A 10,889-nucleotide genomic window follows, 5' to 3' on the forward strand; every position below is an offset into this window, starting at 1 on the left:
TAAATTATAATAGAATTCATTGTTTCACGGCCTGATCTGTGAAAATAAACCCAGTGAATCATGTGTCCCAAACAGCAAAATAGTGAAATTAAATCCTGGTGAAAATTAATGCTCTTTACAGTATGCTGTAAATTTTGGCATACGTTTAAAGATATACATGTGTAGTATTCCTAAGTTTTGTACATTTTAATTTGTGTCAATTGAGATGTGTCAGCTAATGACTGTGTAATTCACCAAATTACAAGATCAACTATGTGTACCTTTAAATATAGGAATAAAAAATCATTTCAAGAGTTTCTTGATTGAAAATGAAGCACTCAAGCTATCTACACAGCAAGAAAAGGCAGACACATGCCTGTAACAGAGGATAATCATTACCTGTAAAAGGCCCAGATAAATAACCTTTTTGCAAGACCAGTAAAAACCTGTCAGATTTTAGGGTTGTGTAAATTCTGATTCATGGTGGTACAGGATTGTATACAATGCTGTAAATTCTGACTGTATCAAGACCTATAATTGCAGCACTGAACCACCGGTGTGCGTACAGTGGTGTGTCAGCTGCAGGGCCTGAAAATCTGTATGGATTTCAGGGTGTAAATTTGTTGTAAAAATTGGCAAATTTTGATGATAGAAGAAATGTTATTGTTTGAACACTGAAAAATTTCAGACCCTGTTAGAGATCAGTGTTCACAGCACTGTGTACAGGTGCTGTAATTGGTAGAAATACAGCCATGTGTTTACAGTACTTGATACAGACATGTGCATCAGCCCCTGATAGAACTCCTTCTGTATTTGCTGACACAGACCTGTATCACAGTTTGTATCAGGGCCTGTGCAGGAACTGTCACTGGGTGAATTTTTTTGTAGTGTATGTTTAATTAACTCTTACTTATCACATACATGTATGTGCACTGTTAAATCGTAGCTTTGTTCAGTTAATCAAAATCTCAAAAACTGGGAAAAATTGCTCTGAAAAACACAATATTGCATATACTGATTACTGCTTCAATTATATTATCCTAAGAGACCTGCATTTAAAATTTCAAAGCAATCTGACAAGCAATTTCAGAGAAATTTTTGGACAAGAAATAGAAAAATACCATCAGTAACACGGTGTGGCTCACATTTGTTTCAGCATGTTTAAACACTGTAACTGCACCTTGATAAATTCTTGAGGGCACAAATCCAGATACATCAAAGTGACAAATTTCAGCAGTACTTCAAAGATGTACTTGTGAAGTATTTGTAAGTTATGCCTTGGTTATACTAAACTTTTCTTGGTGTCAACTGACCTGTGCCAGCTAATGACTTTATATTTCACTGAACTTACAACACCAGCTCTGTTACTATTTTTCAAGTAAAGCAATTAAAATTGAGAACAAATCAGTTGTTGACCAACAGAGGGATGATGGATAATTACTCAATAAAGCTATGCATCACTGTTCTGTCTCACACAATTGTCACTGAACTGTTGTTATCAGGTGGTCTCTCACTGGCTCTGCCATACTTCCTCTGCAGTATGTATGTCTTGAATTAGAGTCATTAAGCATTCGCTGATTGAGTGTGTCTATCCTATCAAATCGTTTAGTTTGTCAGATCGCCAAGAAGGCCTGGAGGCAATTATCCTTCCATCTGGTGGGACCTCCTCATCAGACACATCAGGTCTGCAGTTACATCATTCCAGAAACCCTTCTCATCTGCATTGATCACTGCACTTCTCCTCTTTAAAATCTGTAGGTAGAAATGATAAATGATGGTTATTTAAAATCATGCAAAGAGTGAGATAAATGATGGCATAATACATAAAGTCACTGTCATAACTAACAATATGGTACATTTGATATTTTAAGAACAACTCTGGTATCATGACTTATTACTGATTTGAACATATTATGTTGCCTTCCATTCCACCTATGCTTAGGAACATAAGGAAATTCATGTATCATTTTAACATTGGCACCCTTGTCCAAAGACCTTTGAGCACATCAGAATGGAACTGTCAATTTACATAACCCTCAACTAAAGTAAGTTTTGCTTTTTAAATTTTATTTGAACCCATTAGTACATTTGTACAATTATTGTGACAAAATTGTTGACTCTGTATATCTAATAGTGCTAACTATGCAAAGACCCAACCCATACTACAAATATCCCATGATTCATTCTGATTTGTACCAACAGAGATTCCCTAGTCAAGCCAGGCATAGCTCACATGTGTAGAGAAAACTGTAGACTACTAAAAATAAAAATTTTGAAAAAAATGCTTTGAAGGAGACTCATTGTCAATTACCATTTCAAATGATTTTTCAATATCATGCATTATTTGGAGTGCATATAACACGATGGGAACTAATTTGGATAATTGGATGAAGTAATGTCGATTTCATCTACAAATGTAACCTCATCTACTTTTCTTTTACGTTACGCACTTGTTTTTATCAGTATTTTGTAATATTGCAACATTCAACTATACGGCACCTAACATCTTTGAGAAATTTGAAAAATATGAAAATCCAATTATCCCAAATTAGTTCCAATCGTGTTATATACATTTCATATAATTTTCAAGAAATTATATAGACAGCCATACAGAAAAGTTTGAAGTATAATAGAGATACTTGAAGCATGGACTGACTGTTGTTGAATACTGTTCAATAACTGTCAGTCCAGCCACTAAGTAAATACTAGTTCAAAACTATATCCTTGTTCCCAGCGGGTGCAACACTGAAGCTGTTTTGACTATGCAAAATGTTTTTATGAAAAAATGTATATTAAGTTACATTTTGTGAAATAAGGCAAGAGTTTTCTTGCACACAGTTGGTTGTTCCAAAAACAGTTTCGTATAATGTTAATAAAAGATAAAACTATGGTTTTTAGCACATCGTGTAATCTGGAACATGTTATCAGAGCATACATTGTAAGCTTGTTTCATCTTTCAATATTAAATTTGCAACTCTTGGACATGAGTTTGTCTTGTGATATTGTTTCAAAGTTGTGTTCCCAGGCAAGGTTCATAAAATACACTTCATGGATTCCTTCAACAATATTTTGGCCAGTTAAAAGCTGTTAAAAGTGTTAAAAGCTCATCCTGAGTTTGACTATGCTATTATTGTATGTTATGCTATGTACATTTGTGTTTTGAACTCAATCTAAGAGCCCCTTAAGTTGTTTCAACAATACAGATAAAGTATGGCATAAAACTTCGCCTCAGATCACCTCTGTATCATTTCCGACATTGCTGTCGCATCAGTTTGTTTATTTTCTATATCGTTCATTACCGCCTCTGTATCAGCCTTGCATTGCTTCCGCATCGTATCAGCCTAAACATCGCCGCTGCATCGTATCAAGTCAATTTCATGGTCCCAATTGGCCACGGCATATTATTCACTCAAAAATGCAACAGCAAAGTTGCCGCCTTCGGAAATTTCGCCGCCTGGCATTGCCGATGTTTTTGAGAGTAAAGGTATACAAAATGAAAGATCAAATACATGTGTCCGACCCCATATGTCCGACATTATCCATTCATGAAATGTTGCTTCAACACACAAAAATGGGAACAAAGTTGAAACATATTGTGATTATAATGCGTTTCTTTTACGAATTGCTTTATTTGATATGAAGTTTGTATACCATTTTATTTGCGAACATTTTGTAACAAGATAGCACTCTACCAGGGACAGACATTAACGGTTGCAAGTGAAAGTCGCATTTGGGCAACTGCAACTGAAACACCAGTACCGGTTGCCCGATGAGACAAGTGTCAAAAAATGACGTGGGACAACTTTTCCACTGACTAGAAACCCAGAAATGTGTGGTACTGTGTGCGGATGACCATTTTAAATGACTGAAATTAGTATTTTTAAGCTTAAATACATGTACGTCCTTGAAAGCGCACAAGAAAAACTGGCCATACAAAGTAAGGAGAATTGCTAAAATAATAACTGCAGTGTATCATATACTAGGTTAACACATATAGTGATGCCACCTTGAATTCACCTAACGCTTTACACAGTGACCTTTAAACCCGATTGACGTGAATAAATTATGATGTAGAGGAAGTCCGTGACCTTAGTCACAACATATTGATAACAATCTGATAGCGGGAACTTCCAAGTGTTTCAATAATTGCTACGCAATTCATACTATAGAGTTACACTCCGCAACCAATTATCCATCAAAAATAAATTAATTTTAGGCAAACTATCGCACCGTGCGCATACGGTATAAATCTGAGTAGGCCTACATATGTCACGCCGCGCCAATCACTCTAAATCACGTACCCACATCGTCCAAGACGTTCGAATTCATGATTATTAACGATCATTTACCTTCAACTAGATGAAATCTTGTCTATATTCTCAATTTCGATGACTTTTGACGAAATGACATCGACTTTTCATGCCCGATATCTCATATCTGATGTCTTTGAGTTCCGTGAATGAGGCGATGCGCTAGTGAAACGATACGGAAACAATACCAAACAACCGAGTGAGTGATGTTGGATTTGGGGTTGGGCGATGCGGAAACGATACGGAAACGATAATGAGGCTAAAAAAGCGAAGCTTTGGGCGATACTTTATCTGTATGTTTCTCTAAAATAATTTGCAGGGTTTACACATTTCATTGTGATCTCAAAATTTGACATTGAATAGCTGCATAACAATCGATTACATCTGTATCTTCAAGGGAAGGTTAACAAGCGACCTAGCGGCCGATATAGCTCCGCTGTGTTTATGTAGAGAATAACTATTTTTGACACATGTTGGTGAAGAAGGTGGAAATCTTTGATAGCTCATTTCAATGGCCAGAAAAAAAGACGCTAAAATATCTGCAAAAGTATACAATTGAGGATTTCATCATAATTTGAATTTTTACATCGGATCATTCCAAAGAACACGTCCACTAAAGCTATCTGACGAGTAGTTTTTAGAGAATAAAATTTTCTGACCAAAAATGGCAATAATTGTCCCCCAAAATAAAAATTGCAGATTTCACCATAATTTCAGTATATCACATATTACAATAATCCCTTGGAACCTGTATACCAAATATCAAAGCTATCCACTTGCAGTTTTTGAGAAACAATTTTTTTAACAGAAATGGCAAAAATTGCCCCAAAATATACAAAATTGCAGATTTTACCATAATGTCAAAATATCAAATTTAGTTAATCTGTACGAACCTGCATATCGAATTTCAAAGCTATCAGACCAGTACTTTTTGAGAAACACATTTTCGACCAAAAATGGCAAAAATTACCCATAAATAACAAAATTGCAGATTTCATCATAATTTCAATAAATATCATTAAGTTCATCGGTAGGAACCTGTATACCAAATTGCAAAGCTATCAGATGAGTAGTTTTGGAAATACACATTTTTGACCAAAAATGGCAAAAATTGCCCCAAAACACAAAATTACACATTTCATCAGAAATTCAATATATATTACTTAGTTCATCTATACAAACCTGTATACCAAATTTCAAAGCTATCTGACCAGTACTTTTTGAGAAATACATTTTTTGACCAAAAATGGCAAAAATTGCCTTAAAAATGCAAATTTGCATATTTCTGCACAATTTGAACAAATCTGAAATAGATCATCCCTAGGGACCTATGTACCAAATATCAAAGCTATCTGACTGGTAGTTTTGAAGAAGAAGATTTTTACAGATTTTTTTACCAAAACGACAAAAATTGCCTTGAAAATACAAATATGCAAATTTCACCATGATTTGAATAAATCTGACTATAGTTACCCTAAGTAAACTGCACATCAAATTTCAAAGCAATTGGACGATCGGTTTCAGAGAAGATGATTTTTTTTACCAAAAACAGGAAAAATTGCCCCAAAAATACAATTATGCAAATTTCACCACAATTTGAACAACCTTGACTGAGGTTACCTCCAGGAACCTCTATACCAAGTTTCAAATTAATCTGACTTGAAGTTTCAGAGAAGAAGATTTCTTGACCAAAAACAGGAAAAATTGCCCCAAAAATACAATTATGCAAATTTCACCACAATTTTAACAAACTTGAGTGAGGTCACTCCTATGAACCTCCATTACAAATTTGACGGGTTTCAGAGAAGAAGACCATTGTTGACAGACGGACGACGACGAACAATCAGTCTATCGGATAAGCTCCGCGTCTCTGACAGCGGAGCTAAAAAGGCAGATTTTGTCGCTTAAAGCTGTTAGGTGCTCTGCAAATGTATAACCAAATATCAAAGCTCAACTAAGTAAAATTGAGTTTACTTGTGTCATGATGGTTCTACCATGTACTATAATTCACCAACACTGGTGCTTTGGTTACCTTGTCCTTCAAAGTTCACTGGTTTAGACTAAAAAATTATCAGTGCAGACTTTGTAGTACATACCTCTCTTATTCTCCTGTTGTTGGCATGCCTTTTTGTGTAACTCTGTCTTTCCTTGGGACACTACCCTTTCCCTACTTTTCAGTGCCTAATAAACATCTCCAAGGGGCCTGCAACTTGCAAGGATATAAATAAAAGAGTTAAAACTCTTACTGTGAAAAATCAAAATATCTGAAACACAGATGATGAATCATCATATTTCATGTGAATAATCATATTCATCTGGCTATCAATTGGTATTCACATTTGAATCAGACAATAGCATTCCCATGGCCTACAAAGGCTTGACATCATCGGATTCCCACTGCACTAAGCATGGATGAAAGATTGACTCTTTTTACATCCATGGTTATACAATAATACAAAATGTTCATGTTGAAAATAAGACCACATTTCATTTGATACAGAAATTGCATTAATTTAGAAAGTTGGAAATCATTAATGAAGTGATGCAAAATAAAATGACATACCATGTTTAGGTAAGATCAGAATTATTCTCATGTTTTACTTTAAGGCAGATGAGTTGCAACTTTTGACATTATTTTATGATTTTTATATTTAGATTAAAATCAGTTCATAGCAAATTTCTACATAACTCAGAGATGTTTACTCTAGTGTAATTATCCACAGAGTTGGACTGCATGAGGAGATTCTTGTAAGACAAATAATAAATGGGTGCCGCACCCAAATATGGCCGCCTACATGCAACTACATGATAAACAGCGTAAATGGTGGATGTACACATTTAAATCTTTACAAATACAACATGGTGCAACCCACTGAAAGGAAGGGAAAGGGATTCACTCCACTTAGAGGAAAAATTCTTGTTTTCACTTATTATGGCAAGATTTTGAAAATTGCGGGAAATTTAAAATTAACAAAGATGTGCTCAATTTCTTGTCTATTCTGCCACAAGCAAATGCTGTTGAGGCACAGTTAATGACTATATCGTTCAATTTGTAGATTGCAATGAATATCTGAAGAAATTGAAGGTACTTTGAGGTTGGACAAATTTCACAGTGTTGCAGCTCACGGCCTTTTAAAGCCCCACTAGCAGTATCTTTAAGCATTATTTTATGCGCTAACCCTTTTCCTGCCAAGTCCATATTTCACCATCAGGTCAAGATGGTTAAAATAAATGAAACACAACATATTCCATATGGTGTATTTTAACATATATTATACATTTGAAGGCTGTAGAAAACATAAATATTGTAAGCTTGATTTTTTTTTGACTAAAGATGCTATAACAGGCCGAGCCAAGCAGGTGAAAAAACGCCATGTTTGGGCTCAATACCGCGTTTTACTGACTTGGCTGATTGCGGAAGTTATAGTCTTAATACTGTCTGGCAGGAAAAGGGTGAACTTTCAAGTTGAAATAAGTTTGTGAGAGTGTATAAGGTGGTGCATAAGAAGCTGGGTAGAAAGGACTGATGTAGGGTAGAGCTGTGTGCATGTGACATGGCTAATGAATGTAAACAAGACAAAATAGACTGTGCATAATGGCGATAGGCTAGTTGCGACTTGGATTTTTAATGCCAGTAGTTGATGCACCCCTGTTTTAGACAAAGATGATGGGCATGTCCTCAAATTGAAGCGTCTGCAACGTCTACCACCCATACAAAGGTTGAACACTACAAGGCAAGCATCCATTTAGGGCCAGCTATGATCGTTTTGAACAGCAATATTTTAGGTCGGACATATCTGATTTTCCAGAACATTAATTTCCAAATACATACAAGTTAACAGTATGTTTAAGAGTTGATATAAACTTTATTTAAAGCTCCATAAGCTGTATCTTTTGGCTATTTTTTCAGAACTTTTGTTTTGTGGTTTCCTACACTTTATGCATTGAATCCCTAATTCGTAATTTAAAGCCAAGTATTTAGCATATCAACACAACCTAAATGAGTATAATCTACGAAATACGGTATTGTTGAAAATTGCATTCAAGCCTGGACTAGAATTCATTTGTAAACAATAAACAATGATCACTACACACATACAAGCTGTGTTGACAAAAAGAATACTTGAAATTTCAGCATGACAAACTTTTTAGGATCAGACACAGTAGTTGATATACAGAAGCAGAACACTGAAAAACTTGCAACAAGTTACAGCTTATGTCCCTTTAAATCCCACGTTGACAGAATATAGTTTTTCCACAGAAGATTCAAGGGTTTTACATGTGTGTTGATGTCCCCCGAATTTCTAAAATGGTCCCTTGGGACAGGAGTAGGGGTTTACAGTGACCCCCTGTTTTGACATCCCAGATTGAACACTGACAGAGGTGAATGTTTTCACCTGTGACGTTGCATGTTCTGTTCCTTAGGAATATTACCAAAATCAAAATGACTGTTAAAATTTGAATTTACTCATCATATGTTTCACAAATGTATGGTTTCTACTGCAGTAAAAGCCAACATCCTTCAGAGCTGAAGTAAGTTTGTGAAAATACAGTAATTTTGGTGTATGTGCAATTTTGCACAAGGTAAAGATTGTGCTGTGATTAAATATTTGCCCAAACATGCAAACACTGAGGATACTGTGCATACCTGCACTGAAATCTTCACATAAACTGCACAGAGTAGTCTAATGTATAATGCAGAGCGCTGAATGTTTTCAACTTAGACATTGTATGTTCTATGTCCTTAGTAATATTACCTATTTTTGAAAATGGGGAATTGCGAGGTGTAAGTCTTCCTAAAAGTTTATTTCTAGAATCGATTTTCATTCTAACATTACTCAAACCTAGCGGCTGATATAGCTCCGCTGTGTAACTAAGGGATACTGTCGCATACAGTTGTCTAGCAGCAATTCCTTGCAAGCTCTATTTTGGAGGCCAAAAGAGTACTCGACAGCTTTGAAAAGAAATGAATTTTTATGTATAAAAATGTGAAAGAACCTTGAAGCTCCCACCTCAATATCAAAACGCTTATGTTACAATATATTTTGGTCTCGACAAGTTTATCCAGCAAAATCGCTGTAGTGAATATCGCCATGCATTCTGGTCATTTTGGATAAAATTAGTATATTTTTAATGCGAATTCACGTACTTGTCACATTTAAGGTGTCAGAGATTCAGAGATTTTTTGTAATATATATATTTACCAGCAACGCGGCTCGGAGCAAAGAAACAGGAGCTGTTTCCAGACCGGTGGGTGGAGGGACGGTGATTCACTTCACATTGTATCTATGAGGAAACCATTAAATCTTATTTTTCAATACAGAACTAGCCACATCTGTGTATTTATAGATGCTTGATTATTGATATTAATGTACTTAATTAGACTGAGCTGGTTACTAGTGAATGTTGGTGCAAGACATTTGGTTTTTCGAATAGTACGGATGGTGAGAATAGCGTTTGAAAGCAGATGTGAACAACAAATATGCTATTGGACTTTCACCCAAGTGATTACATGTTTCAAAGGTTTAGGGTATTCTTTGAAAGTTCAAAGGTCAGATAAGAAATTTTACGTCAGTTATTAATAAAACATCAAATAAGACTGTGACACAAAGGACAAATGAAAGTTGGGGGCAATCTTTTCTTGAAAACACTTTTGAAGGGTGATTATTCTACATTTTCGAAACACCAACCAACACCCCAACCCTAGCCCCCCCCCCCCCGTAATTTCTGTACAGTCCCTCGCCACAAAGGTCACATTAGCATGAAGTTGCCTGGGAATTAGATGTTCATTGTTTATTTGAAATTTTATCAGCAATATCGATGATTTAAACAACACAAACGTTAGACATTTTTGCAAGATAAAGACATTGCTGAACACGTTTATACGAGAAGGAGTAGACGTATGTAAGAAAAGACACTTGGGCTGTTACATAAGACAAAGAGGACAAGTTAACTATACATACCTGTACCTGGTATGTACACGACCACCGTCCAGCTGATGCAGAACTCAGCAGCGATCGAGGGGGTCGACCTTTCGCTTGTGCGAAAAGAGTTGCCCTCTTCCGTCCAAATTGCTAAAATGGGTTGTCGAGTTTCGTCCCGATTGAACGGAGAATAAACTTGCTGCTTGTCGAACCGTTGAGCTTCTGGTAGTAGCTCTAAAACGTAACTCAGTTCATGACATCGACACGATTGGACGACTCTCCAGTTGTACTAGATTAAAACGTACAGCGTAGTCGTCGAGATGGTCCAGGATTTCAAGGGTAGACTGTAGACATTCCTAAACACGGGCGGGACATGTCAGTAAACGCTAAAAGATGAACGACTGGAGATTTTGATCATTGTTGGCGGTACGTGCAAGCGACGCCACGCCAATACCACACTGGGTCTTCTGATTGACCTTTGACCAATATGGCTTACGGCTCCTTAGGTTTTCAAATATTCACGAAACGAACTGCGAAGAATTTGATGATAACTATCATTTTTTACTTAATCTTGAAGAAAATGTTATTTTTTCGCTCTCGTTAGACAAGAATATTGCTAACTAAGCCCCATCTTCGTCTTACACCAGATAAATGTACAAACTCAAGGGCAGCAGGC

General features: G+C 36.1%; 1 long non-coding RNA gene across 2 annotated transcripts; it reads right to left on the bottom strand.

The window, feature by feature from the left end:
- Positions 1-636: 636 nt before the first annotated feature.
- On the bottom strand, positions 637-10,676 carry LOC139127767 (uncharacterized). Of its 2 annotated transcripts, none has more exons than XR_011551116.1 (3): positions 10,253-10,676; positions 6,386-6,492; positions 637-1,731 (listed from the first exon to the last, which is right to left on the bottom strand). It is a non-coding gene; the product is annotated as an uncharacterized lncRNA (long non-coding RNA). The 2 variants fall into 2 exon arrangements; XR_011551117.1 differs by having other exon boundaries at positions 6,386-6,498.
- Positions 10,677-10,889: the final 213 nt, after the last annotated feature.

Source organism: Ptychodera flava, unplaced genomic scaffold (genome assembly GCF_041260155.1).
Source record: "Ptychodera flava strain L36383 unplaced genomic scaffold, AS_Pfla_20210202 Scaffold_36__1_contigs__length_1797346_pilon, whole genome shotgun sequence".
Lineage (NCBI taxonomy): Eukaryota > Metazoa > Hemichordata > Enteropneusta > Ptychoderidae > Ptychodera > Ptychodera flava.